We start from the raw sequence: 8,262 nt of genomic DNA on the forward strand, positions 1-8,262 counted from the left end.
AGAAAAGTGAGTGATGGGAACAAGGAGACAGAAGGAGAGACAGAGATTTAGTAAAAGCCAAAGGGTATTCATTATGACCCTAGAGCTGAGGGAGGCCCTAAAAGAGACAGCTAAGGAATTCTTGGGGTGGGGGAGGGATAAATGAGGAGTTTGGGATTAACAGACACACACCACTATGTATAAAATAGATAAAAAAACAAGGACCTACTGTACAGCACAGGGAACTATATTCAGTATCTTGTATTAACCTATAATATATATATATTCTTTTTCAGATTTCTTTCCTGAAATTTCAGATATATAACAATTTCAGATGTATAACAGTATTTCAGATGTATAACAAACTGAATCACTTTGCTATACACCTAAAACTAACACAACATTGTAAATCAACTATACTTCAATTCAAAAAACATATCCTGATAGCCAGTTACAGAATGCAGAGCATTTAGAAAGAGGAGGCTGGGAGACCAGTTAAAGAATATGGCAATAATCTCTATGAGAAATGATAAAGTGTGAACTAATAAGCCAGTGGCAGGGAGAAAAGCTGTCAGAGGGGATGCTAATGTGAAAGTTATTGCTAAGGCAGAATCAACAGGACATGAAAGCAGGAGTGGTGGGAGAGGGAGCAGTTGAGTAAGACTGCAGGAGACGGTGGCTTCATTCACACAATTGTTTGGCCATCTGATCTGCAGCCAGCTGTGGTCTTGGTGTATGGCTGCCCCCATCATGTCAGTGCAGACTGCAAGCTCCAGCTGGTTGAGTCTTAGCAACTGTGCCTTCATTACTGCTGCACCAGGTCATTTATAGATCCCAGGGGAGGGCTGAGAAAGCTGCTTCCAGTCTCACAGGAGGGTTTCTTTGGGTCTGCTTCCCAAAGGCCAACCTGCTAAAGGTAATGCACACTGCCCAGGAAAGCAGATTTCCACCCTTCAGAAGCAGTTGCTGACATCATAAAATTCGACCTTCATCTGAGTTCCTCCTTCACCTAAAAACATCAGCCATCAGGAGTGGGAAAAATTGGGGGGTGCCAAGGGCCTGATCAGATGTCTTCAAAAGGCGATCAATTGAATTAGCAGCCTCCTCGTTTGCCGCAATTACTCTTTTTCATATCCTTAATCAAATCTCATCACCGCTCTCTCTGATGGAGCACTGGGGAACCAAGCTGCAAAATGTTGGCGCAGAAGTGAGCGTCCCAGTTGGGAAATGACGAAGACCATCAGGAAGGTGGGGAAACCTCTCTGAGCCTTAGATTTCACATCTGAAATTGGGTCTAATAATCTATCTCACACGGTAAAGGATGACGTGGGCTAACGGGCCTATATGACACTCTGAAAGAGTTTCACATTGTTACACCAGCCCCCTGGGTGTTCCTCCAGCCCTCCAGCATCCTGGCTCACCCTTCTCTACAATATTCTTAGAGAATGGCTCAAATCCCCATCCCACTTCTTGCGTTGAACTTGATGACCACCTCCCGGTGGTTCTGAGGATTCTCTGGAGCAGGGATTTAAGTTCACTTGGTCACATCTTGTGAGTTTCTCTGCTTCTGTAGAGGTGACAGATTCTGAAAATCTCCTCCTGGGATGTCCATGCTGTTTCTATACATCCTCAGATCACACTGAACTTGTCCTCAATGCTTTCACTATTCCCCCAAAGCACCCAAACACAAGAACAGGAAGTGTGCTGCAGACTTTCAGTGAAGGTTTGGGGTGAGGGAGAGGAATTACAGCACAAAATGGCCACGTGACAAGTCAGGTTTGGACATCAGACATCCCTGTCCTAGCATTAATGGACCATTCCTCATCCCAGGAAATTTCTCTCTGGCCACGTCCTCTGGAGGCCCTGACTCACCACTGTCCATCTTGTCAGGCGTCTCCTTCCTTAGACCCTCCCCACATCTCCCTTTTGCTCTTTTTCTAGGGACTGCTGGAAATGCAAGATTCTGTTGCAATCACACTTCTTCACACTGAGAAGTCCAGGCTCTCTTGTTTCACTATCATTCATCCAGGCTTTGCTGGGTTTGGGGCGGGGGGAGGGGGTGGGGCATGCCCCATATTGGAACCAAAATGGCCACCAAGTCATTTGTGTAAGCAACAGAACCTTTGAATTCCTGAGTTAATTATGCTATACTTCTAGAAAGCTGAAAAGCAATAAATAGCAATAATACTCCTTTTGGCTCTACTGTACTGATGTCAATATTAGTGAACTATCTTCCTTGGTGTTGTCTCCTGACAAAGGTCCCCACACTACTTGCCTAGAACCACATTACAGCAAGATAGGAGAACACAAAGATAGAATCTCTAGGGCGTATCCCTTCTTTGTCACATGAGGAAGCTGGGGTTCAGAAAGGGAATATGACTTGCCCCAGGTGGCTCAGCAATTTAGTGGCAGAGCCAAGGCCAGAACCTGGACCTGTGACGTCCAGCTCGGTGTCCCCTCCACCTTTCCAGTGGTTCCCACACTTGGGCGTACGTCAGAATCACCTGGAACAGGTTCATCATCAGAGGTTCTGATTCAGTGAATATGTATTGGTTAGGGGACTCCAGCCGCAAGTAATGGAAACTCCAACTCAAACAGTAAGTTGGCAGAGAGATCAGGCAAAGGGCAGGTTGATCCAGCCGCTCAGTGACGTCTGAAGAACCCAGGTTCTTTCAAGCTCTTCCCTCTGTCCTCTTCAGCACTGGCTTCATCATCCGGTGGCCACAGATGGCCACAGCAGCAATTCTAGGTACACAGAGGAAGCATCCAGAGGAAGAAATCAGGTTCTCTCTTCCCAGACCTTTTTCTTAGGAAAGACGAAACTTTCTGGAGCTTTCAAAAGACTTTCTCTTACCCAGTGAGAGCAATGAACCAAATGTCCCGTCTGGGTTTTATTTCCATGCTGAGAACTCTCCTAGAGGATTCAGAAGTCTCGGGAAATGTCACATTATTTTCTCATCTCAACCCCCGAAAAGACTATTATGTACAGTACTTTTAAAAAAAGAGAGATGTTTAAATGAGCAATAAATTATATGTATGGATCAAGATATAACCACAGGGATTTTCATAGCAAAATTCTCTACAATAAACATCGAAATCAGCCTAAATGTCCACCAATAGGGAACTAGTTAAATATTGCCCATTTTTACCACCCAGTGGAATTTTAAGCAGCTATTAAAATTGATGAGAATATTTCTATATTTGTTGACCTAGAAAGAGGACCATGGCATAATGTTGAGTAAAAAAGCAGGTTACAGAATAAGAGAAAAAGCATGATGTGATCTCATTTGCATAAAAGTGTGTGTGGGTGTATGAGTGTGTGTGTGTGTGTGTGTGTGTGACAGAGAGAGAATGTGTATTTAGAAATATCCGGAAGAATATTTATCAAAATGTTAGCATTGCTTATTATCTGGGTAGTAGGAGTTTGGAGATATATATATATATATATATATATCGGTACTGTGTGGATTTCGTTTTTATAATGAGCATATGGTTTTTACAATGGAAGAGGGCTCTTTCCTGGTGTTTTTGACTTTCAAGGAAAGCCTTGAACAGGGGCAGGAGCCACAGCGAAAGGAGCCCCCCCTTTGCCTTCATGGTGGGAAAAGAGAACAGGGTCATGAGCTGACCATAAATGAACTTGGCTTTTCCTTTTTTAAACTTTTTGTGTCTGCAGCTTAGAGTCACTCTCTCTGCTCAAAAGAATCTGAAACTACAGACCCCTCCCGGGCCCCAGTGAGGGCATTTGCCCCAATTTTCCACTCCCCAGATGCCTCTTTGCCTACACAGAGCATAGATTTTCTATCACATCTAGAAATTTCCAGAAAGATCTGTGGTTAGCTGAGCAATCTCCCCATGAATCCTCCACAAGAAGGAATGGTCCTCCCACCTGGGATCAATGCCATGGCTGCCACACTCCTTTGAAAGGCTTCAGGTAACATCTCTAATTCTGCCACCCATATGGAAATTTTGGTTTAGAACCATCAGTGTCTCCCCCAATCTGGGCCTTCCAGATACAGCTCAGAGCCCACCCACCACGGTCCCTAACCCTTTAAGCACTAGAGGAAGGTGATGGACACAAGGGAAAGGAATGGAAAATGTCCTTTAGAGATATTTGGGGGCTGCAGTCATTGGCACTGAAAACGCTCACTTGTACTTCATAGAGTTCTGCTGAGGGTTCCAGCAGGTTTGGCCTGAAAATGCTGCTAATGAAGCATGGGCAAGGGAACAGGGAAGCTCTGTAAGGTCTGAAGAGGTGAACTCTGTTCTGGGGGAAAATGTCAAAGGCACAGGATGAAACCACTTAGAAGGGAACAAGGTGCAGCTGTCCCAGCCTGAAATTGGCAAAACCTTGTCTCTTTCAAGTTGAAAGAGTGTGGATGAGGGATAATTGTGCAGGCCAAAGGTACTGGCACCCCCTTCATTCAGACCATCAGCAACACCTGTTGGCCTCTTTGGATCTTTGAAATAGATCCAAACCTGTTGTATTAGGCAAGGTTCAACAGAGAAGCAGAACCGGTGGGACAGATAGATAGTGGGTTGTTAAAACTGTTTAAACTGTGTGTTCATAGGATGGCCAGGAAGAGGTTAGAGGTGGTGTGGGAGAAACAGGAGATGCTTGTAGAGAAACAAAGCTTATTATCCAGTCCGACTTCTGAAACCCTAGTTCTTAATCTGCAGATTCAACCAACCTCAGTGGAACCAGACTGTGTTTCGTTGAATCCGTGGACGCAGATTCTCCACATATAGGGAGGACCATTTTATATAGAACATCCTTGGATTCTGGCAGCCTTGGGGGATCCTGGAACCAACCTTCTGTGGATACCAAGGGATGCCTGTATACTCAGGTTCTAGAGAGGGGCTCATTGTACGTGACACAGGGTCACAGGGGAAGACATCGAATTGGTCAGGAGGCAGAAGGTAGGAGAGAGGAGAGGAGAACATTTAGGCCACAGCCATTATTGGGGTTTCTGGGGAAAAGCAAGGCAAGGTAGGGTAAACAGCTTAGGATTAGCTGCTTTGAATCATTCCTGCTAGCTCTGTGGTGGTCTCCAGTGGCCTGGTAGCTGGTCCTGGCATGATAAAGGCAGAGAAATATTGTCTCTCCATGTGTGAGAGCCAGAGAGAAGGGCTGTGGCTCTGGCCTGGTTAGTTTGCATACTATAGGCCTGCCTTCCACCTGGCCCTTTGCCATCTCTAAGAATTGGCTAGCACAGGAAAGGCAGTCTCTCCCTAGTCAGAAAGAAAGGTTTTTTAAGATGTCAAGACATAATATACAGAAAATTTTAAAATATATACAATGTAGATAGAGATCTCTATCTAGCTATCTATATAAACACATATATGTGTGTCACAAGTAGAATGTCACTAGTGCTGAGATTGAGAAACCCTGGTCTGTGTTATTCAGAACCACATCTGGAAGCTGACTGCTAAAGCAGGGCAAATGTCAGAGGCCAAGAGTCAGAGGGCAAGCAAGTCAAGCGTCTGAGGCTCAGCCGTATGGTAAACACTAGGCCATGAGATATGTGTTAAAAGAAAAAAAAAAGAAAACTTCAAAGTTATTGGCAATCAAGCAAATTGAAACAAGGCCCACTTTTGCCCTGTTGCATTAACAAAGATGTTTGAGATGCTTGTCCGCTGACCAGTGTGAGCCGTGATGCTAGCCCACCGCTGGTGGGAGTGTGACTGCCCTGACTTTTCCAGAAAATAATTTGGCAATTGTAATCAAGCTCTTTCCAGCTCTACCCTTGGCCAAGTAACTCCACCTCTATAATGTATCCTAAGGAAAATAATCAGGGAAGCAAAGATTCAAAGCAACCTAAATGCCCAACAGTTAGGCAGTGGTAACCAACTAGAATATGAACCCTTTTTTTTTTATTTCACATATTTTTTATTGCTTTTCCCTGTAACTAGCTCTCTTCCACTTCTGTACCCACTCATAACATCAGTCTACATGACACCATCACACAGCCAATTCAGCCATAATCAAAACTCCAGTTAACCAGTCACCTGCTTTCTGTACATGACATCAAGCAATCAGCTGGACTAACTTCTTGCCTGGAATGATGGACAAGACCAGATGTTTTGGCATTACGTAAATTGAACCCATTTAAAATAATGTTTACAGTAAGTATTTAATGACAAGGAGAGATGCTTACAAATCATGGTAAGAGAAAAAAAAGCAGGATTAAATTACATATGCAACATGATTTCAACTATGTCAAAACTATATAATGTCTTCTCTGGAAACTCTGAAAGATTATCTATGGTCACCTTTATGCTTTGCCAAATTTACTTGATATTTTTATATAACCAGAATGATCCATACTGGCTAGTACATTTTCAGTCACAATAAAGCACCCAACTCAAACTGCCTTAACAATCATGGGAATTAATTGACTAATGTAACTGAAAGTTCAAGACATAGAGTGAGTTGCAGGCAAGGCATAATCCAGTCCCAACAATAAGATCGCCAAAAATCTGATTTCTGTCTATTTCAGGGGCTCTGCTTTCTACACATTGGCTTCATCCTCTGGCTCCAGGCAGTGGTCTTGACGCTCCTTCCCACCCTGCTCTACACAGACACACGCACAGCACCGAGTTGGCTTTCTCACGATAGCAAAATGACAGGAGCTGTTCCAGACTTCACAAACTCACACACAAAATAAAAGGGAGGGTCTACAGACTATGCTAGCCCAAGTCTGAGGATCTGCTTTTCCCACTGGCCTGAATTATATGACGTGCTCACCTCTAACCCAGTTACTGGGACCAGTGGTATACGACTTGCTAATTAGCTTACACTGAGCAGAGCAAGAAATGGAGACGACCTCATCTAAATTACGTGGCTTGAGAATTGTAGAGGGTGAATTCCACCAAGGAGAGTCAAAGTATTTTCTGTTGTGGTAACAAATGGATGCTGAAGAGGCAGCCTCGCAAATGTCCCTGGAACATCTATTGCTAGGGAGGAGCTGTCCGGCCATGGACTGTTTTTCCCAGCCTGCCTTGTGTCTAGGTTGGCCCCTATAACTAGTTCTCACTAATGAAATGGAATGAAAACTGTAAGGCCAACTGGCCCGAGGCAGGGGAACACAATCAGATTCACAGGCTGCATCTGACCGAAACTCTCCGGACCACCCAGTTCCGGAAACTGCCCTGGGGACTTTGAACCCAGCCCAGCCTTCCCACCTTTCGAGGGGCGGGACTAACGTTCCCCCAGGATAACCGAAAAGACCACCAAATAAGGAATACCCTGCGCCCTCCCAGATTCACCACACCCCTTTCCCTTCTTCCCCTATAAAATCTTGCCCAACGCTCACCTGGGTGCGACTTCTCTGGCCCCCTTTCTCTTGGACCAGTGAACCTCGCCCGGGAGCGCTCCCTAATAAAGATCACTTGAAGCTTTCCTGTTTCGTGGTGCCGTTTGTTAAGATCCGACCTTACAAAAACCAAAGTAGAAGTGGAGGACGGAACACAAGATAGGAGGAGGCTGCTCCCCAGTTCACCGCATGAACGACTACCTGTCCCCTGAGAACACCCACATTAGACTGCCATGTAAGCTAGAAATTTTTTAATAAGTCACCGATATTTATGGTTTTCTTTTATTACAGCAGCAGGCATCACCCTAAGTAATACATGCCCTAAAGTGTATTACTCTCTTGGGTTCCGTGTGTGTGTATGTGTGCAGGCCTCCCCACACCAACAAGCAATTCTCAGACACCAGCAGAGTGTCCAAGAATTCAACTCAATTCTGACACTATCTCAGAGACAGAATCAGATTCCACAACCTCAGACGCCAATCCTAAGCCCAGGCTACTTATGCTTCTGACCGACTATCAATCAGAGGTTTACATGTCTCCCTCCTCGAGTTCGATTAATTTGCTACAGCGGCTCACAGAATTCAGAGAAACATTTGACTTACTAGATTGTTAGGGAACCTTGGACCGAAACCGCCCGCCACGGCCAGGAGCGATAATAACCGCTTGCACGAGTTGTTTCTCAACAGGAGGCTCCGGTAAGGAAGGCTGTGCTGACCAGCTGGCGCCAAACCGGAAGAATCCGGGCGGGGCCAAAGGAGGGAGGAGACGCCAGCCCATAATATTCCTCCCAGAAACCCTCGCGCTGGAATCCGTCTTGACTGAGGGATGCGTGCTCCACCAGGAAGGGCCCTGAGTCGGACCAAATATGGGTACGAACAAGATGATTGGCCAGAGACAAGCCAGAAACTAACCCTGTTACCGTAAACCTTGAGACCGCGAGTCAGCAGGCAGAGCAGTTCTCCTGGGT

At 45.3% G+C, this 8,262-nt stretch overlaps 1 long non-coding RNA gene across 2 annotated transcripts in view; it reads right to left on the reverse strand.

The window, feature by feature from the left end:
- Window positions 1-8,019, reverse strand: part of LOC307198266 — a 433,339-nt gene extending 425,320 nt beyond the window's left edge. For both annotated transcript variants that reach the window (XR_013831596.1, XR_013831597.1), the window contains exon 1: window positions 7,898-8,019. This is a non-coding gene — a long non-coding RNA (uncharacterized lncRNA). The remainder of the gene's footprint in view (window positions 1-7,897) is intronic.
- Between the last annotated feature and the right edge of the window lie 243 nt (window positions 8,020-8,262).

This window comes from Stenella coeruleoalba (genome assembly GCF_951394435.1).
Source record: "Stenella coeruleoalba genome assembly, chromosome: 15".
NCBI classification, from domain to species: Eukaryota; Metazoa; Chordata; class Mammalia; order Artiodactyla; family Delphinidae; genus Stenella; species Stenella coeruleoalba.